Source organism: Cricetulus griseus, chromosome 6, assembly GCF_003668045.3.
Source record: "Cricetulus griseus strain 17A/GY chromosome 6, alternate assembly CriGri-PICRH-1.0, whole genome shotgun sequence".
Taxonomy (NCBI): domain Eukaryota; kingdom Metazoa; phylum Chordata; class Mammalia; order Rodentia; family Cricetidae; genus Cricetulus; species Cricetulus griseus.
The window spans coordinates 40,609,253-40,630,741 of record NC_048599.1 but is presented as its reverse complement, the minus strand read 5'-3'; the positions used below and the strand labels follow the sequence as shown (position 1 = coordinate 40,630,741).

Here is a 21,489-nt window from a genome sequence, read left to right as displayed (position 1 = left end):
GAATTTGCTTTACATGCTATAAGAAGCCCCTAAAACATCATGTGCTAGACTCTGTCCTCTTCACCTGAAGTGACTAAAACCTTGAAACTACAGCCTACTCCCCTTTCCAAGAAAAAAAGTCTCAATTTCTAGTCTGTTCAGTTTTGTGTTTTTCTATCTTGTTCCTTGTCTGTAGAAATGGTTGTCTTTTGATTCCAAACATGCCGTTTAATTTTTTTTCTTGCTCACTACCTGGTTAAAGCAAAGATGCCATTTTGACCTTAAGATGCTCTGTTCACTTTCTAATTCTGTAATTATGGTTTATTCACTGTTCTCTCTCTCACACACAAGTCATTCCTTTTGATTCTCAAAAGACTGTTTTGGAAGTCAGAAAGCTGGGTATTGGCTGTTTCTTCTTTTCATTTCCTCCCTAATGATCTGCTTATCCCAAGGCAATGTACATGCCTCTAACTGAGAAGGTAAGAGGTCACAGCACAAAGGAAATGATAAAAAGTAAATGTTCAAAAATTACTATTTTGAGATGCTTTCTGTATATGTCCCTAATGAGGACTATGCCTCAAAGCCTGGGTTTAGGCATTCTATGTGCATGAAATTGAGCATAGTCTAACCTAGAAATAACTACTGATGAATTTAATATTGACTTCTTTCAGTATCTTCTATTCCCCTTGCTCCTTGAGGCCAGGAACTCAAGAAGTATAAAAAGAAAGATTAGTAATGCTTTAATCCCAGCTGTTTTTGTGGAGAAAGAAACAAAAAGGAAGAAAGTATGGCATGAAGAAGGAAATAAAGATGAAACAATCAGCTCCATGGGGACTTTGAGCTCAGGATGATTAAAAATATGATACCTACACAAGAGCATAGAAGACTCTCAACTAGCTGAGATTGCATGGCTGTGGACAAAGACGTCCTGACAACCTAAAATACAGACCTCATGAACTGGATGAGCACTTTGTGGCCTATTGAAATCTTGGGTGCAAACCCAGTCAGCAGCAGCACTTTGCAGATCTTTATGGATGTCTAGGCTATCATCTATTATAGTGTGTGATTCTCTGTTGGCAAGCATTCAAAGATCCAGGAATTAAGATGTAGAAATGGAGGCAGCACAACTCTCTTTTGCTACTTATGCCCCCCTAGCAAAAGTGTTCCTTCTTATGCCTTTGGCTATATGCTATGCCAATATAGAGGTGTTGTTTCAAAAGGGAGAAATTCTTCTACCACATGATCCAACATGATTCCATTGAAGCAGGTGTCTTAACTGGGCACTTTGGATTCCACATATCTCTGAGTCAACAAAAAATGAGGGTTGATTGTACTGATTAAGTGATTGGCTTTGATTACCGTGGGGAGTTTGACTTACTACGACACACTTGAAGTGAGAAACTGTTTCTCACACACAAGCAGTTTCCTCTTAGGGCTATTACAACTGCGATTAAACAGAGGAAAACTGTAACAGCACAGTTAATAGGAGACTATTAATTGTTCACAATGTCAATAATTGTTCACATTGTCAAGAATCAAAGCTTGGGTCAGGACCCTACACAAGAGACTGTAACTAGGCAAGCAGCCTGCTGAGACCAAAGGACCATGACTAATGAGGTACCTGTTGAGGAAAAATGAAATAGGGTAAATCAAAAAAGGTACATAGATATTATAGCTATGTGACTGAAACCACTTAGTCCAGTGGTTCTCCACCTGTGGTCTGTGAACCCTATGACAAGTCTCTATCTCCAAAAATATTTACATTGCAATTAATAATAGCAGCAAAATAACAGTCATGAAGTAGCAATGAAAATAATTTTATAATTGTGGTCACCACAGCACAAGGAACTATATTAAAGCACTGCAGCATTAGGAAGGTTGAGAAGCACTGGTTAAGTCTTAATCAAATGTAAAAAGTAAGATCTTAGTAGTTATTTTGTTACATGTATCTTTATGCACATGTAAATATTTTGTGTGTGTGCATGAATATATTTGTGTGCACATACATATATCAGTGAGCACATGTGTATCAAGGTCAGAGGCCAATACTAAGTGTCTTCCTCAATTCTCGTCTGCCTTATTTTTTGAGATAGTGTCTTACTCAACCTGCAGGTTATCAATTTGATTAGACTCCTGTCCCCCAAAACCTTAGGATTCTCATGTCTCCACATCTCCTGCTAGGATTATAGGTATGCTACTGTACGCAGCTTTTTGTGTGGGTGTTAGAGATCCAATATCAGATCTTCATCCTGGTATAGCAAGCATTATACTGACTGAGTCATATTCCCAGCATAACAAGTAACTTTTTTTCTTCTTTGATATTTTGTCATATGGCATAAGATGCATTATGATTAATCCTAGAATTCTATATTTAAGTTTCAGTGTATCAAGAAGGAATAGTATATATCACTTCAGGACTTTATGTACCCTTTATGGAAAAAGTGAACAATTTCCATTGCATGTAAGATAATTGTAGTGTATGAGAACTATAAATTAGTTATTGTCATTCTTTGGATATTACATAGATTTAAAGATACATGTGCAGCTACCCGGCTAGCAAGGGATGGAGTGTAAAAATCAACTTTATATGTTAACCTAGCTTGTCTCTGGTTGCCAGTTATTCAATTAGTCACTAATCTCCATGTATCTGACTAGTACAGGTGGGCAAAGGGAAAGAAAGCCCAACAGTATAACTTTTCTTGTTCTTTTCCATAAAAGCATTGATTCTCACAAAGTGGGACTACAGATTAACTGTTATAATAGGTGCTTTGTGTTTAATCTTCACTATGACGTGAATGGATGAGTAATAGGATACCCTGACCACAGAATTAACTACTGTTATCATAATTCAAAAGATACAGTTGCAGATACGAGATAAATAATCCAGAATATTGGGATCTAAATGGTCCAAAAACTGGGAAAGTCTTAACTTTCTAAATGTTACAACCTCCAATGATTAAATTACTCAATTGTAGTTGGATTTTCTTGGACCACCAGCCTGCAAATAATAACTTGGACTTACTATTAATTATGGAAGCTTGGCAATTATTAGCTTAGGCTTGTTCTGCTAGCTATTATAACTTAAATTAACCTGATTTGTATTAATTTACACTCTATCATGTGGCTTTGTTCCCTCTCCTCTGTACTGTATGTCTGATTTGTTTAGAGGATTGTTGGCACCTCTCCACCTCTCTTTTTCCCAGACCTCTCTCTCTCTCTCTCTCTCTCTCTCTCTCTCTCTCTCTCTCTCTCTCTCTCTCTCTCTCTCACACACACACACACACACACACACACACACACACACACACACACACACACACACAAACTCCCTCCCTCCCTCCCTCCCTGGGATTCCTACCTATTCCCTCCTGCCTAGCTATACATGCAGCAGCATGGACCCAGAATCTTCCCAGATCTGGGGTGGATAGACTGCCTCCAGGCCAGGGTCCATAGTCATAAAGCTCCCTATCACTGACCAGAAGAGGGTGGAGCTAGCCTCCAGACCATGTGTTAAGCTATCCCAGTGGTAGAGAGCCTGGCAGACTAAGGTTTGGCTCACACCATCAGAGAATGCTGTAGGCACTTAATAAAGCCAGGTCCAGAATCTGAAAACTTCTAAAAAGCAACAGCATGCTTAAATGGATTTTTAGGTGCTGAGGAAAGAAAAAAATGGGTATAGACAGGCATAAAAATAGTTTAAAAATAATAAAGTCTTTAAAGAGAGAGAACAGAAACTCTGGCTATCAAATGGTGCCCAACAAAGAGCACGAATTTCCACATAAACCTGACAAAAGCTTAAAAGGGGATTATAAACACAAAATAACAGAGGCAAGCAAAGTTTCTTGGTAACAGCATTTTCTCAGGTGTTATCTGTTTACTACAGAAAATCAGAAGCTCCCAGCTCCTTTAAGAGAGGTTTCTTGACTCAGAGTTAACAGCAAAAACTGCATGGCTCTTAAAAGAAGCCCTGTTACCAAACAATTCAATGATGTTTACAAACAGCCAGCAACATGCTTCTTGGTGGTGACTAGAAACTCTGCAGAGTTGTGGCAATAAGTATGGTTCCCACCAGTACTTCACCATGAAGCTACTCTCAGAAAGCCAAGAAATAGAATGGGACCAGACACCTCTTTAATTTAGCCATACTGTTTAGCAGATAAGACTCATGTGGTTAGAAAAAAAGATAGAGATATACAGTAAAGATAGATTCAGAGAAACAAAACCATATACATAGGCTTGAGAGAGAAAAGGAAAAAAGCAAAAATAAAAAATAAAAAAAAATAGAGTATCTGGGTGTGGTGGCACAGGCCTTTAATCCAAGCAGCTGGTAAGCAGAGGCAAGCAGATCTCTTCGATTTCAAGGCCAGCCTAGTTTATAAAGTGAATTCCAGGACAACCAATGTTACACAGAGAAAACCTGTCTCAAAAAATGAAAGTAAAAGAAATAGAGTAATAAAATAAAAAAAGTCACATAAAGATGGAAAGTACACAGAAAGTCTGGATAGTGTATGTTATTGTGTTGTCTTTAAATTTCTGCTAAAGGAGAAACAGTTGCTAAAAGACATTTGATTATAAATGCTGCTAGATAAATCCAACCTATATATTTTGAATATTCCTTGACTTTAAAGTTCAAGTATAAGGACATGTTACTTTGGAAAAGAGACTGTTTTTGTTTCCACAGATGATGAAAAGCTGTGGATTCCTTCCAGACTAATAAGGTTTGATGAAGCAAAAGCCCCTTGGAGCAATGGCCCAGGTGAGCCAACATCCAAAACAGCAGAGATGATGCAGTCTCAGATTTGGCCATGATTTAGGTTTTCTCAGGATCCCTATGGCATTGACAGTGCTCCCAAACAGCAGGAAACAGTTTGGAGAGAATGAAGCCCAAATTCCCAATTACTGTTTATAAATGTTTGTTTTCATTTAAATGGAGTTCGTCATAAATGGTTAATAGTCACAGTCAATATCTTTCTAAAGCAAAAAATGGAGTATGATATAAAAGTGAATACTTTGCATTGGTATGGATTTTGGTTTATTGATATAAATTTAAGGTCAATTTTGTTATATGTATATTTCTTCTCTTATTTAGGTATTATGTTTATACAGTTCATTAAAATGTAATGTATAACTAAATACAGATTAAAGATAGTCACCCATAGGTGGGGGAGAAGGAATGGGAGTGAGGGGAGGGAGAGGGAGAGGGGAATTACATGTGAAACAAGCCTGTTCCCTAACTTGAATTAATAATAATAATAATAATAATAATAATAATAATAATAATAAGAGAAAAAAGAAAAGAAAATGTGACATCTTCTTATAAATAAAAATAAATTTTTAAAAATTATAAAAAAAAGATAGTCACCCATAATAGTCAAAACCTAATAGTTCTGTTAGTTAGGTTTTCTAGATATACAGAGATATGCTTAACTGAACAGGTAGTTTTCAAAACCTCTTAAAGACCTACAGAATACGGCATTTTAAATGGTTTATTAGGGTTTCTCATGACAGTGAGACATAACTGCTTCTGGTAACACCAATAATGTCAGAGAGGAAGAGGAGCATTGAAGAAACTTGTTATGGAGTTTGCCTTCAACATGGCAGAAATAGCCACTTGGGCAAGAAACTCCTCTTGCCTGGACAGTTTGACTCTATGCTGTATAAAATGGACATTCATGACTCACAGGAAAATGACTGCTGAATTTGCCAAAACAAGATAGGGTAAGCCTTCAGGGTTCATGCTTCATGGAGGAGTCTGCCAGACATTCTGCAGGACATAGAGAAAAATGACTGACAAACTGCCAGTACATGTGGGACAATTTCAAATTTCTCACATTGTTGAGAAGTCTGCCAGACATTCTAGGCCTGTATGCTGAAAATGGATGCCCTGACATTACTGAAGAACTTTGGATGACTGTCCAGGCAGCAAGATGTCTCTGTCAATTCTAGAGTTTACATATTATCCTTCTGAGGTCTTTGATGGGGTTGAAGACATATAGTTATGATTATGGTTTTCCTTAGTTATGATAAAAGATAAATAACACATAAAACTTTAGACTCACAAAGATAGGATAGATGATAAAATATTTACTTTAAATTTTGCCAAGTGTTGATGGACTAAATATTGTTAACCATAGTTTTGATTGATAACTGTTTTGTTACATATAATTTTACTATGTTAAAGTTAAAAACTTTCTTTTTATTTAGACAGAAAAGATGAGATGATGGAGGATGTTCTTCTGTATACATGTTTGTGTTATTGGTTGGAGAATAAAACACTGGCCAGTAGCTACCAGATGAGGAGAATTCTGGGGAGAGGACAAAGAGAGGAGCCACAGGGAAAGCCATGTAGCTACAGTGAAGATGGGATTGCTGGGTGTTCTTTGGTAAGATAAAGTCATGTAGAAATATATAGGTAAATAATAATGGGTTAATAATTAAGAGAAAGCTAGACAATTAGAAGCCTGAGCCATAGGCCAAAAAGTATATAATTAATATAAGTGTCTGTGTGTTTATTTGGGGCTGAAGGGCAGCTGGACCAGGTGGAACAGAAACTCTGGCTACATAAAGTAACATATATAGATAGTAATATATAGCAACACACACATATGTGTGTTACTATACATACATACATACTATACATGTATATGTATATTACTATAGGTAAAGATAGGAAATACAATGGTAACTGGATGTTGTATGTTGCTGTGTTCACTTTAAATTGTTTGAATGCTATTGAGCAGAGGGCAAACACTGATGTGAGACATTGAATTGTAGAAAGCCTGCCAAATCAAACCAACTAGTATATTTTAAGAATGTCTTAAATTCAGATTGGAAGTGAAAAATATGTTGCATTGGGGGAGAGGCTTTGCTTTTGTTTCCATAAGAAACAAAAAATAAAACTATGAATTTCTTCAAAATTAGTAAAAAACAGATATGATCAGGGGAGACCTCCTAAAAATCTTGGCTATACATATGAAGAAAACAACAACAACAAAGTCTACAAGACAGGTTTGTATATAATGATCTTTCTACATGGGAACTCCTCTGAGACTTTATGACACATGATAAATCTGATTGGCTACAGAGTCCTCATAACTTACTATTTCATGGCATTCTTTCATATGACATGGATAGAGGCTTGGTTACACAGTCCAAACAGACTTATAAGATTAACAGATGTGCCAGGCATTGGTGGCATATGCCTTTAATCCCAGCACTAGGGAGGCAGAGGCAGGGGAGTTCAAGGCCAGCCTGGTCTCCAGAGCAAGTGCCAGGATAGGTTCCAAAGATCACAGAGAAACCCTGTTTCAAAAAAAACCAAAATAAATAAATAAATAAATAACAGATGCTCTTTATCTATTCAAACGTAGAACAAAGACTCATCTTTTGCTGACTTATGCATACCACACATTCCATGCTTGTGTCAATAAAGATATATTTGTTACCTTTAAAAGTTTGTTTTCAGAAAAAAAAGGAGCAGAAATCAAGTAAAACAAGTAATCCATGTGACCCAGCCTCTCAGAATGCTTCAGTTACAGTGTCCTCAAAATTCTGCATGTAGAACACCTTCAAACTTGCTAACTAAAATGGTTCAGCCTCACATACTACACCATCTAGGATTTCAGATAAGGTCTACACTTTCACATCACATAGAGACTAAACAAAAAACAATATAGCTTGCTTTCCCAGGAATTGACTATTGTCCCAATATTTTCAGGGTCCCCCCAAAGATGCTGTCACCCCCAAATATCAGGAAGCAGTCTAGAGAACATGATGCCTATATCCCTAAATCATGGTGTGGGTGGTTTTTGGCAGTTTGGTTGATTATGGATGTTTGCCATTGTTTAAGAGGTGTTAGCTGCAAGATGTTATATTCAAGGAGGAAGCTAAATGAAGGAGATTAGCTTCAGGGATCTTGTTCTAAAAAAAGAGAAAGAAAATATAGAAATGCTAGGATATAACAATAGATTATTGAATCTACTTTTAGATGAATAAGCAGCTACTAGTCTCAAATATTTTACATTGATATGGATTTTTGTATATTGATACAAAATTAAAGTTATTTTTATTATAATACACTATGTATATGTTTCTATTCCCTTTTAAGGTATTGTACCTATGCAGCTTATTTAAAAAATGTGATGTAAATTTCTATACCTTGAAAACTATTATTATAAACTGTTTAGGACAATAAGAAATGCAGGTTAGTATTTAGTCATCTATAAAAATCAGACTAATACTCATGTTGGGTATGGTTTCAATTTTAAACAGATATATTTTAGATAGATAGGTGGATTTCAAACACTTCAGGGACCTACAGAATATGGCATTTAAGATGTTTTAATAATATAAGCCTCTCATGACAGTGAGATAGTCTATTCCTGGCAGCACGAATCTACTTCAAAAAAAAAAAGATGATGTGCATCAAAGAAGCTCCATATGGGGTTTGCTTTCAATGTGATAAAGCTAGGCACTGGGTAAGAAACTTCCATCACCTCAACTTCTGACAGTTGGCTGCCCAAATTAGACAAGCAGGAAACAAAGGAAGGGTACTTGGCCAAGACAAGGTAGGACAGTCCTTCAAAATCCCTGTTTCACAGAAAAGTGTTTCAGATTTTCCAGGCCTGTAGGCTGAAGATGGATGCTCCAATGTGCAAAGGAACCTTGGATGATTATCCAGTCAGCCAACTGTTTATGTTATTTCTACAGTTTTGGAAATTGCTTGCTCTGCACTTCCTGTTTACTCAGGTAAAATTTTATCCTTCTCAAGTCTATGATGGGGGATAAAGGCTAGATAGCATCACTGTTTTCCTTGTTACCAAATTCAGAAAAGAAACTTTACATAAGAAATATAGAGTTTATATGGTTGAGAAACAAACAAAAAAAAACTTAAGTGATTTGCCTAAGATGTTTTAAGGTCTAAAAAGATATTTTAGGGTGGTAATACAGTTATGATAGATAGTGGTTTGGGTATAAAACTTTGGATTCCCTATGATATAATAGATAATATAGTACTTTCTACTAATTTGCTAAATGCATTTGGACTGGACATTGTGAATATAATTCTTACCTAATAATTATTATTATTGTATGTGGTTTTATTATGTTAAATTTAAAGTCTTCTTCTTATTAGATAAGAGGGAGAAATGTTGGAAGATATTTGTATACACTGTGAAGATGTGGTGGTTTGATTGGCTTAATAAAGAACTGAATGGCCAATAACTAGTCAGGAGAGAATAGGCAGGACTTGCATGGAGAGAGAGGACTCTGGGTAGAAGAGAGGCAGAGACACAGAACAAGTTAGGTATATAGTACAGAGAAGTAACCAAACCATGTAACAAAATGTAGATTAAAAATATGGGTTAATTCAAGTTATAAGAGCTTGTTGGTAGCAATCCTAAGCTAAGGCTGAACTTGCATAATTAATGTTAATTCTCTGTGTCAGTATTGGGGAGCTGGTGGTCCCACAAAGGAAAGTCTGGCTGCGTTGGAGAAAGTTTACTACACTTAATGTTAAACTACAGAAATCCCAGGCACTGCATTTCCCATTGGGGTTTGAGGGAAGCTCCATCTGAGCAACAAGAAGCCAAAATCTGGGGAAAGGACTGGTGTGATTTTGATCACCTGTAACAGCTGCCAATGTGTGCGCTTTTATGTCACTTCCTCCCCTTCACATAGAGCACTAGGACTTTAATACTCTGAGAATAAAATAATTTGAAGATTTCACAACCTTTTGATCCAAAAATACTTAATGATACAGAATTTTCCTTGATGTTATACAGTACATTAAATGGGGAATTACTTTTGGTTAAAAATTTGACTGTTGAAATGATAGATTCCATAATTTTACCATTAAATCTGACACAGAAAAATTAAGTCACCTTGGCTAACGGATGGCACTTTGACACTTTCATAAATTTCCCCACTGTTTTTAACTGACCCATACATTCATGCATGCAGTGATTAGTTTTATTTATCATCTTGACACAATCTGGAATCACACAGGTAGGGATTATCAATGAAGGATTGGCCTATAGGCATGTCTGTGATGATGGTGGTGGGGTGGTTGCCTTACTTAGGTTAATTGAGGCAGAAACATTTGCCTACTGTGAGTGGCTTCAATTGTAGGTGATCCTGGTTATCCCCAAACAATGTGAGTGGGGAACTTGAGCTGAATGCAAATATGCATGCATTCATTCTCACACTGCTCTTCAACAAGATGTGACTAGCTATTTCAAGTTCCTGTGGCCTTCCCTGCTGTGATGTGTTACCTAGTACTGAGAAAGAAAATAAACCCTCTATACATTGCTTTTACCATGTTATTTTTTTTTTAAATCACAGTAGCAGGAAATAAAACTAAGACAATTCCCTGTTTGATGTGAATATTCTAGAACATATTTATGTATTAGTGACTGGAAAATGCAGCATCTTTTAATATGGAGTTTGCAGAAGAAAACAGATTTTAATTAAATTTGCAGGTCACAACAATAGATTCTGAATTAGGTACGATTAGGCATCTGAAATTGAGTTTCAAAGTATGGTCAGGGAGATTTGCTTTTTCCATTAAGCCAAATAAATTTATCAGAAAATTTAGACTGAGTGGATTGGCCACACAATACAGAAAGCACAAAAACTTAAATTTTAAAATAGTATTTGCCTTCATGGTCTTTTTCTCTGCTAAAATTTCAGGAGCTCTTAATAAATTAAAGCCACTGATAAATAACCAAATATCTAGTAGCGTAAGAAGACACTTATGTAACAGTATAGATGAGTGGACGCTGGTATTATTTCCACCAAATCTGTGGATTGTGCATTAGTGCATATGGAATGGACTTCTGTGTAGCACAACAACACAGAAGTGGGCAAAGAAGGCAGGGAGACTTAATAGGTGATATCTATTCAATGCTCATGGAAAGAAAATGAATGTGAGTGAATTTGCCAAAGAAGAGATATGCACTAAAGAAAATAAGTTAGCCACTGATGTGCAAGATTTCAAAATATAGTTGATGTTCATGAAAGCCAGTGAATCATCTGAAGAACAACTGTACAATCCATCACAAACTCTATAATCTCAGAACCATATACTTTTCATACACTGAATTATTTTTGTTGTTGTTCATTTAGTTTTTTCTTAGAGTTTTAAATTGTTAACAATTATGTCAATCATTATGCTTTATATTTTATCTTTGAATCATTTTCCATATTGAATCATTTCTATAGTAGGCAATAATTATGTAAGGACTTTTAGGGACATTCTGTGCAATATTCTGCATATTTGTCTCCATAAAATAAAAGTAAAATACCACAAGAGTAATTTTGCCTGCAAGTCTTATTTGGGCATCTATGAAAACTGAAATTTTTATGATAAATGTGGTCATGTCATTCTTCTACAACTATATTTGCAAAAGATGAAGCAACTTGAGACTTCAGCTCATTGGGTATAGTCTACACAATGGTGAGCATTGCAAGGCCTGACCCAACTTGTCAAAACATGTAAGTTATCCATCATGATATGTATATGAACACTGCAGTATTGGAACTGGTGTCCTCAGTTTTCAGACAGTGACAATCACTCATGAATTTTGCTTGTGTCCTGTTTCTTAATGAACACAGTACATCTTCTCATGGCATTATCCTTAAGCAAGTATTATGAGCACGCATACTTGCTTGCAGAATGTTATGTTTTTATTATATGTTGGTTATGTAAAATGCCCCAGGAATTATCATACTGACTATCTAGGTTCTTTAAATTATGCTCCTTTAAAATGTAAATGAATCATTATTAAGGAATTTTAGATTATTTTTCTGAATTATGTATCTAGGATTTGGGTTTTTGATGATTTTTTTCTTTAGAGATTTCACACTTTAGGGATTTTGACCTTTTCAATGTTCAGCATTCAAGATTATGATATTTACTATGTCTCTAGGTAACATGGGGAAAGCCCACGTTTTGAATTTAAACTCAAATTGTATGATTTCAAAACTGAGCCTTTCACATGGAGAGTTTTGTACTCCCTCACTCAAAGGGTAGATTTCAGAGGCAACCATAGATAACATCTGTGCAAATGACTCTGAGTTTCCTCTCCAAACTTCTCTTCTACGATCTCTTGTCTTATTCTCAGCAAACACATTGCTTTCTGCATCAAATCTTCTTCTTCTTCTTAAAAATAGTTGTATTGGATGAATAGTATTTCCCAGACAATTCTTCTCTGGGAAATACTATTCATCCAGCTTTCAGCATTTTCCTCGGCAGAGCACTCCCCTGTCAACTTTAGCATGACTAGTGCTGTAGTCCTTGTTCAGTTTTTGTGAGGTAGTCATGTTGGGATTACTTTTTTGCTTCTGATATTCTTGAGAGACACGGTTCTCACAGCAAACTCCCTGAAAACATACACTCAAGTAACATTATACAGACTTGACAGGTTATATTTATGTACTTAGAAATATATGTATATACCTCTTGTTTGATTGCTTTAATCTGGGAGTAGGCTGGGTTGGAAATCATAGGGTAGAACTGTGTTCCTCTGTCTGGCTCCAGGGGGCAGCAGCTTCTTGGGCAAAGGGAGACAAACTGTGAGGAACAAACTGTAACTGGTAGATCTAGTGTCTTAAACCCCAGAGGAAAGGGGAGACACCCCCCCCCCCACACACACACACACTAAAATGGACAGCTCTAAAAAGACCTAAAATCCCCAGAAATCACACATCAATTCAAAAGAAATGATGGCTTTCGGGAGATCCTCAGAACATGAAATTCACTGGTGTTGTGAGAGTATTTTTCTTGAAGGGTTTTCCTTAGATTTTCCTGGATGAGATTTGGTGAGAGCAGATTTATTTTTAACAAGTGCACACACATGGCATCCTCTTTCTTAGTGACAAGAACTTCTCATATTTCCCAAATGTGCCTGGCAAGCCCTGCAACCAGAGAAAGGAGACTGGGAGACCTGCTGTTCCATGGTGCATGACAGGAGACAGAGAGCCAGTCTGGTTTCCCTCTCAGGACCGATTCAAGGGGGATGTGCTTCATTCACAGTCATGTCCACACTCTCTCTTACCCAGTGGTATATCTGAATATTTACTCTATTTTCTTCTTGTCATTATTGGAAAAGCAGGAAGAAAAGTAGCTTAATGCATGAGAGTGGGGTAATTCTATCAGGATTGCCAACATTTTGTTTTCTTCATCTTCTCTTTCTTACATGTGGCTTTAAGCCCAGTGCTTGTAGCATGAGCCCTTGAAATTCTAGCAGCCAGAAAGCTGAGGTTTCTGACAGAATGAATATGCATGGCACACATAATCTACAATTTATTAGGCTGCTTCACAGGTCATTATTGAGATTTGATTGTAATGCTTGGTGGCATTAACATCCTCTCCACATCCCCCTAACAACGTTTATGGTCAGTAATAATATTAGCTCAATCCGTGAGCCTCAGTCTGCAGAATAAAGCAACTTGAGCTCATCTTGCCTCATTACTTCTAACAGGGCTCCTGTAGTCATATCACACTTCAGTGACAAGCCAGACAGAACGACATCTTTTAAATATTGTCTCTGACATACTTCTCTCTGAAACGCTAGCCTTTCAATTAGTGCTGTGCATCAGAAGTGACAGATTCTAGAAGAGTCACGTCTCTAAGCGAGCCTAGTAATAGGTGATCCACCAAACTAGTGGGCTAGAGAAGATAACCATGAATAAATTCACTACATCCTGTTTGAAGATGTTTCCACAGCACAGACAGGCACTGGTCAAGATGCCCACCTATCTCTCCTGACATTATGTTCCCATTTTTCAGGTTCTGCATCCTTTGCAACTAAAGGCTATCTCCTTCACCTATAGGCTTTACAGATACCAAGAGTGTTCTCCCATGGGAGCTCATAGGTGATACCCTATTTGTGGAGGACTGCAAATGCCTGTTTCCTTTGCCTTTGGGACACACAACCTGACATGTGATTTATACTGCATAGACCTTGTAGGATCAAGCTGAGGTTGAGGCTTAACTCAAAATCACACCAATGCATGTTTTCTTCCCCTCCCTGACTGATTCCCACAAGCCTCTACTCTCCAGGGAACTCCTCTGTAATAAATCACTTGGCAGGAATGCTTGGCTCAGAGTCTGCTTTGGGAAGAGCAGGACCTCAGATGTATCTGGAGGCTCCCAAATCCAGCTGTGTGAATACTCATAACTATTTTATTTGGGAATTCATTCGGCCATCACAGAAACATCTAGGAACACAAATCATTTGTATTCCCACACATCCAATTCCCTTCTTCACCCCTGGTCAAGGCCCAGGAGCCTTCAGCAGATTGTGCCTTGTCAAAGAAGGGAATCAACATGTTTCTGACTGCTTGCCATTGTCAGTTATGGTCTTAATTCCAGCTTTGTGCTCTCACCCATCACTTTGAGCATGTGTTACTAGATCTGTTTTATAGTCAAGAAAGCTGAAGTTCAGAGAGGTTATAAAAACAGAACAAATTCCCACAAACTAAGACACAACTCGGGCTTTTAAGCTTCAAATCCAGTGAGTTGTGCACAAACTTTACAGCTTTGATGTTCCCACCTGAAAGTAAATAATGCTGAGAAGAGGTCACATCACCATTGCATCTAGAACCAGACAGAGCCCAGTCCTCTCCAGCATCATGACAATGACTAAGTGCCATGATTATGCTGAAGCACAATGACAATGACTAAGCCGCCAACCTCTCATTCCTGTGAGTCATTGTTCTTTTCCAACTATGACCTAGTTCAGGTTAATCATTCTAACTCCTAGATAAATGTTTCCCAATTTCTTGACAAAATCCAGCCTAAAACCAGGCCCCTGCTTTCTGATTCTCCCCTTAGAGTTATTTCAAGTCCGGTCTATTCTCAAGAGGCTCCTAGACTCCACTGAGCTTCACTCTCCTTTCCTGCAGCACCCGAAGAAGCTTAATTATGTTGCCATCAGAGGAGTCCCTGGTGGTTTCATTGTCTGCATTTCTTGATTTATCAGGTGGTTTTCCAATATAATTTTTCCTTAGAACAAATATGCTATTGTCTAGTATCATATTTCATGAAATGTTAGTCTGTATTTATTGTAAAAATGTATGTGTACTGATAAGAAAGTTTAAAAATGCTCCTGTAAACCATGATACCATTTTTTGTATTAGCCTTGAGCAACGCCTGAATCAGTCACATTAGATTCTTGTGGCTTTAGTGTTTCACATACTCCAAGGATGTGGTCATGTCTTTTGACTTCGGTTGCACTAGTTGTCTGGGGACACAATGTTTTTGCCTGTGCCTTTGTAATAAAATTTAACTACTGTACTTGCGAACATCTCCCTTCTTAGAAAACCTGGTGTTCCTCTGTGTGAAAACAATTTCCTTATTCCTCCAAAATCAAATATTTGCTTCTTTAATAATAACTTTATACCTCAAAGCCCTATTCTTGTTCCCTTCTGTTTCCATCTCAGTGTCCAGTTACTGATGACAATTAAACAGAACAAAGATAATACCATCCCTGGACATGGAACACAGGCAATGGTGTTTAAACATTGAAAGGCACAGGCAAGATTGTTAGGTCTTGATTTTTACCTGACCCAAAGATATTTTAGAAGCAAAATATATCTCAATTTCAGCCATACTAAACGGGAGAAAACATACACCTTAACATTAATAAAATGCAAGAATGTCGCTATGATTAGTTCATATCTTAAATAGAAAATCTCACTAATGTAAGTAAAAAATGGAACTAACCTTTTAAACAGAATCATTTAATTATTAATTTATGTGTGTACATGCCACACTGAACATGTAGATATAAGAGGACAACTTGAAGGCATTGTTTCCCTCCTCCCAACATGTGGGTCCTGAGACTGACGTCAGATTTTAACACTTGGTAGCAACCCTCTTTACCCACCATGCCATCCCATCAGCCTAGCACTCACTTTTTAAAGCATCACAAACAAAAGTAGTGTGGGGCTTTCTCTCTATTAAAGTAAACATGTGTAGGCACATCATTTTTTTCTTTTGCAAGAAGAAAAATATAGTTCTATATCAGATAAAATATTCCTAGGACCAACATTCAAGTTACTCATTCATGGTTAGTCATTAGAGGTGGGGCTGAAACTCTATTCCAACCTTTTATCTCCCCAAATCTTCTCCATAGCATGCAAAAGCTGGGAGACCAGGCAGCTTGGGGGAACCTGATTCGAGCTACAGATCTGGGGAAACATCCTCATGCATTTTGTGCAGTGTTTCAGGAGCTTCACATGTATTTTGTACACTATTTAGGGAGCGTCACACAATCCTGAGTGAAGTGTGGGGTGCTCTGTAAATCCCTCCAGATACAACACTCCAAGAAAATAGTCCCCAAGAGAGTTTCTTTTGATGAGGGAAATCCCAGCTGCCTTTAAACCCCAAGGTATACTATTTTGGGTCCGCTTAAGCCATCAGGCCACGTTTTCAGTTATAGAGAAAGGATAGAAAGAAGGACAAGAGAGGCTAAATCTTCCCTGAAAATTCCACTTTTTGAATCTATGACACACTTCCCAGGAGCCTGAGGTTGAGCTTTGTGTTTTAGTTTAGTGCCCAGGAGGTAGCCCTCTATTGTTTCAGAGCATAAATGAGGTTATTATGCTTTATTACATAGCAAACAACAACAAAAAAAAACCGCACACTCCTACAACAGAAAAACCCACACCAGAGAAGCACAGAAAGCCTTCCACAAATGGAGAGAAAGGAGAATTCTGTGTCGTATATAGAAACAACCAGCAACTTCTGAGATGAATATTTATTCTTTAAAGCTCCTGGTATTTGTGCTGTATACATTGTCATCGTTAAAAATGTGAAGGTAAATATTTATAAACAGCTGTTAGGGAAACTAGACTTCTTGGGAGGAATGTTGAACTCAAATTGCTGCTTGGGGTTTTTCTTTTAAGATGGAAATATGCAGACTGACTCTAAATATAAACCTTCCTCTTGAAGTTCTTGTCTCTCACAGCCCAGATGAGGCTAGGCTAGAATTTAGGATTAGGACCCAGAATATGACAGCTTTAAAAGAAAAGCTGGTCCAAAAGGAAATACTACTTCTCACCAATTGCAGTGTTCAAACAGTAATGATTTAGAGTACTAAGGACTGGAGAGTGACTGACCTGGGCTATTTTAAATGCAGCTAGTGGGGTAGTGTCTAACACATAGCTGAGGGGATGTCCCAAACACAGCTGGGAGGTATGGGGAAGTTAGTGCAACTCCTTTGTCAAATTATTTTGGTGGCTGTTAATATCAAAACCCACTCATCTATTCCATTAATTTCATTTCTACATATTTACCTAAGAGAAATAAAACTGCATAATCACCCCCAAAAGTATATAGGAATATTCACTGCAGGTTTAATTCATAAGCCATAAACTAGAAACTACTCACATTTCTATCAACAGATAAATACATAAATGGATTATTCTAGGACAGTATAATGGTATGTTAGCCACACAGTGGAAGCAGTTACTAACATGTCCTATTGATTTGTACTCATACATAGATTTCCAAATAAACAGCATTCTGATCAAGCAAGAGGGAAACAGATTACATATTCTACATACTATGGCTTCATATAGCTGAAATTAAAAAAAAAAGAGTATTCATTTGTAATCTGGAAAGCAGATTGGTCCCAACTGGCCTCAAGCTGGTGACCCTCCTGTCTTGAGCCTTTAGTGCTGGGATGTAGCTAAGTCCTAATACTTGATATGTGGTGGGTTTCGTGGGCATATATACTTGTCAAAACTCACTGATGGGTGTGTAAATTATACCTCAAGATAGCAGTGTTGGTAGGAAAACTGGTTTCGTTTACATGAATGAAACCATAGTATGTAGTCCCCCCACCCTTTTTTTTTCTTTTTTTGTTGCCTGCTTTTTTCTTACTCAGAAATCTATTTTTGTTTCCCCTTCAATAAAATGTTGTCCTTAGCAGGGTTCTGGGAATAGCCTGACTCTTGTTTCCAAAAGCAGACTTTCAAGTCCATGGTCATGGATCACTGTAGGTCAGTTTACACTGAAGGTCAGTCTACACTGTAGGTCAGTCTACACTGTAAGTCAGTCTACACTGGAGGTCAGTTTACACTGTAGGTCACTTTACTCTGCACTGTAGGTCTAATCCTCTCTGCTGTCTTCAAAGGCCTCACCCAGCAGATGGCCCAGACTTTCAAAATTTAGGATGCAGGGCAAAAGTCATCTAATCTTCAATGATTTCACCTTGTCTAGATCTTCTGATCTCCAACCTGGAGAATTAATATGAGAATCAGAAAAGGCTCTGCTGCTCAGAGGGCCATCTTCCCTGTACAACTGATCTGATTATTTGGGGTAGTTTTGAGAATTCTGCTTAGGGTAGAGAGGGATTATCAGGGTCATTAAAAGTCTGTGCATTCCAAACATTTGGGTTGGGACTTTTCTTAGGCGGTCAATAAACTCTCCAAACAGAGCAACCTCTTGGGCTTGTGAGCATCTGCAAGAAGAAAATTTCATACCCTACAGCCTGGAAAAGGAAATGCCTCAACCAATTTTCCTGCACAGGTGAGTGGCCTTCCAATCCTCTTGCTGAATTTTGGGCATATTAGATTGACTTATTTATTTTTAGATACACATGATTGCAGTGAAGCATTACCTCCCTGTCTTTCTTAACAGTGTGGATGGAGTGACAAACACCTTCCCAGAGAGCCTCCAAGGAGGCAAACAAGGCAGAGGAGAGAAAGAACATAGAAAAATCCATGTCTTGCAAATGCCAAGAGAGAAAACAATCAAATTATCTGGCAAGTCGATCATTCAGTGCAGTGTTGGGTTGGGGGTGGGGGAACTGAGAATCTTGAAAATCTTCTCGCATGGGGAAGCATGCACTACCTTTGCCTGGAACAGCAAAGGAAGCAATGTTGAGAGGCCTTTTATCTCAGCATCCTGCGGGGCCTCCAGTTTGTGCTGCCAGGGGACAGAATGCTTCTCCATGGTGGTAGCTCTTTTTCTGCTCAGCTGCCAAGAGGCTGGCATGTGTGTGGCTCAGCAGTGTGGCCCTCAGCCAGGGCCCGGCCAGCAGCAGCCACCCTCAGAGGAGGAGCACCTGTTCTCCCTAGCCTGGCATTGAGAAGGTGCCATCCTTCTTTTCCTCATGCTGACTGTCCCTGAGTGTTTCCATTTTGTCTTTGCCGATGGCAGGTGCCTGCTGTCTTCTTCTGATCACCAGCCAGGTTCAGGGGGAGGGGAATCCATATCCATCCGGTTCATTCCTTTCCCTGAACACACTCCTGCATCTCAGGAATCAGATAACAGCAGGTGCTGTGACATTATGGCAAACATTCTTGTCCTGGAGGAGTGGATGTGTCACCTACTGAATCTGCGTCTCGAACATTTCATCAATCACCCATTGATTGTGCCTCCTCTGGATCCCAGGCTCAGCTTTCGGCTATATATTGTAAGCTTAACATCCTTAATACCAACGTGGGCACTGCTGTCTTGTTTAAAAATAAGCACAATTCAACTAGAAGTTCATACTCTGACATTTATATTAGCTAGCTTTTCACCAGGCTCAGGCAGTTGCTACAGATGTATTTTTCCTCCATATGCCTACCATTTGTGACAATGGGTGGACATACTTGTTGCCCCTCAGAGTGTAACCGTCTCAGTCTTTTCATAAGGTTCCTAAGGGATGCTGTGGCTGTCAGTGTATGACAATCGACTTTGGATGGATACTGATGATGATTAACTAGCTTGCCTACACAGCAAGGGACTGTTTATTAACCAGCATTGATTAAGCCTGTAGTCGGTGATGATCCATGTGTGAGAATCTTCAGGGACTCTCACACAAGTAGGAAACACAATGATTGTTGTCCAGGAAAACCTTAAAATCTAGTTGAAGAGATAATTATGCAAATGTTTCTGAAGCAAAAATGTTGTCCAAGCCTCTTTGCCTGGTAACAAAGTTGCTCTGAAGCGTGATCACACTGGGAATGAACAGTGCTGCATTGTCCAGAACATTCCATTCTGGTTTCTTGCTTCAGATTTGAACTCATATATTTGTCTTAACATGTAGCCCCACCATTACTTATTTCTCTAAATCAGTTAGCAAACCTGTCTATAATAAAGATATATAGACCACAAGGCAAAATTGAACCATTATTTATGTTTGAAAGGTTTACAACATTTCTTATAATGTATAATTAAAACATTCAAAAGACATTAACTCACAGAATATACACAGATAGATGGTAGACCAGATATGATCCATGGTACCTAATCTAAATCCTATTAGTGTTTCTAGACCAAGAACAAATTCCAAGGTCCCCATCTAAAATTTTCCTCCCTCTTAGAAGTATCTCATTTACAAAACTTCTTCAAGCAAACATTCTTACTAGGGCATTTACTAAGTAGAATGATAGAAGGAGCAAGAATATAAATTTTAAAATAAAGCACAATAAGCTTTGCATCCTGATTTTTCAATTTATAGCTCAGTAGCACTCTGAAAACAACGTAATTTTCTAAGTCTTGGTTTTTGTGTAGTTGGTATAGCAACAGATGAATGATTTACACACAACATTATTAAAGGAAGAACACAGAAATATTTATTTCTTTGTGGAGGTGCCTTGACATTTATTTCTTGCCTAGTTTTTCTCTGACATTATTTATGAACATACACCCAAGTGTGTGTGTGTGTGTGTGTGTGTGTGTGTGTGTGTGTGTGTGTGTGTGTGTGTGTGTGTGTGTTAAAGCATAAGTATATTAAATATCTCTTCTGTGGGGTCATTTGTAAAAGTATGTTGAGGCTTGCCAAGCTGTGAAGGATCAGTAAATTCTCTGATCCCTCCATGCCTTTATTCCATATCCTCATCAGAAGCAATCAAAATTGCATTTTTTTCCTGAGGGTATAGATACCAGCTTAACACCTCCCAGCACCCAATGCTGAGTTAAGAGCTAATGTTTGGCAGGTCCTCACAATTATTTACTGTTAATGTAAATGTTGTCAAGCATTTTCATGCTAAAGCTTTTCAACAGGCGTTCCTGTATTCAGCTGTACCTGCTCATTTCACTTCCCAGTATAATTCCATAGTCTTTTCATCCCATCACTCAATCAATGTCCATGTCTTTAAATCCAGGGAACACATTTCAGGGCTTTTATTTTTCCTTTTAGTTTATAACTTTTTAAAGTTTCATTTTACATTCCAACCAAAGTTCTTTCTCCTACCCCTCCTTCTACTTTCCCCTCCCCTCCCCCAGCCCAGCCCCTATCCACTCCTCCCAATAGGTAAGGCCTCCCATGGGGAGTTGAGAAAGTCTGGCACATTAAGTTGGGGCAGGACTAAGCCTCTCTCCCTTGCATTAAAGCAGAGCTTGGTATCCCCTCATAGGGAATGGTCTCCAACAAGCTAACTCATGCACCAGGATAGATTCCAGTCCTACTGCCAGATAGCCCAGGCTTCACCACTGTCCCCCACATATGGAGGACCTACTTCCGTCTCATGGAGGTTTCACAGCTGTCAGTCCAGAGTTCATGAGTTTCC

General features: G+C 38.2%; 1 long non-coding RNA gene across 1 annotated transcript; it reads left to right on the top strand.

Moving 5' to 3' along the window:
• Nucleotides 1–4,395: 4,395 nt before the first annotated feature.
• LOC103161583 lies at nt 4,396–18,755 on the top strand. Its single transcript, XR_004770536.1, has 7 exons — nt 4,396–4,735; nt 6,184–6,362; nt 8,593–14,685; nt 14,816–14,963; nt 16,602–16,802; nt 18,401–18,517; nt 18,629–18,755. It is a non-coding gene; the product is annotated as an uncharacterized LOC103161583 (long non-coding RNA).
• The last annotated feature ends 2,734 nt before the right edge of the window (nt 18,756–21,489 follow it).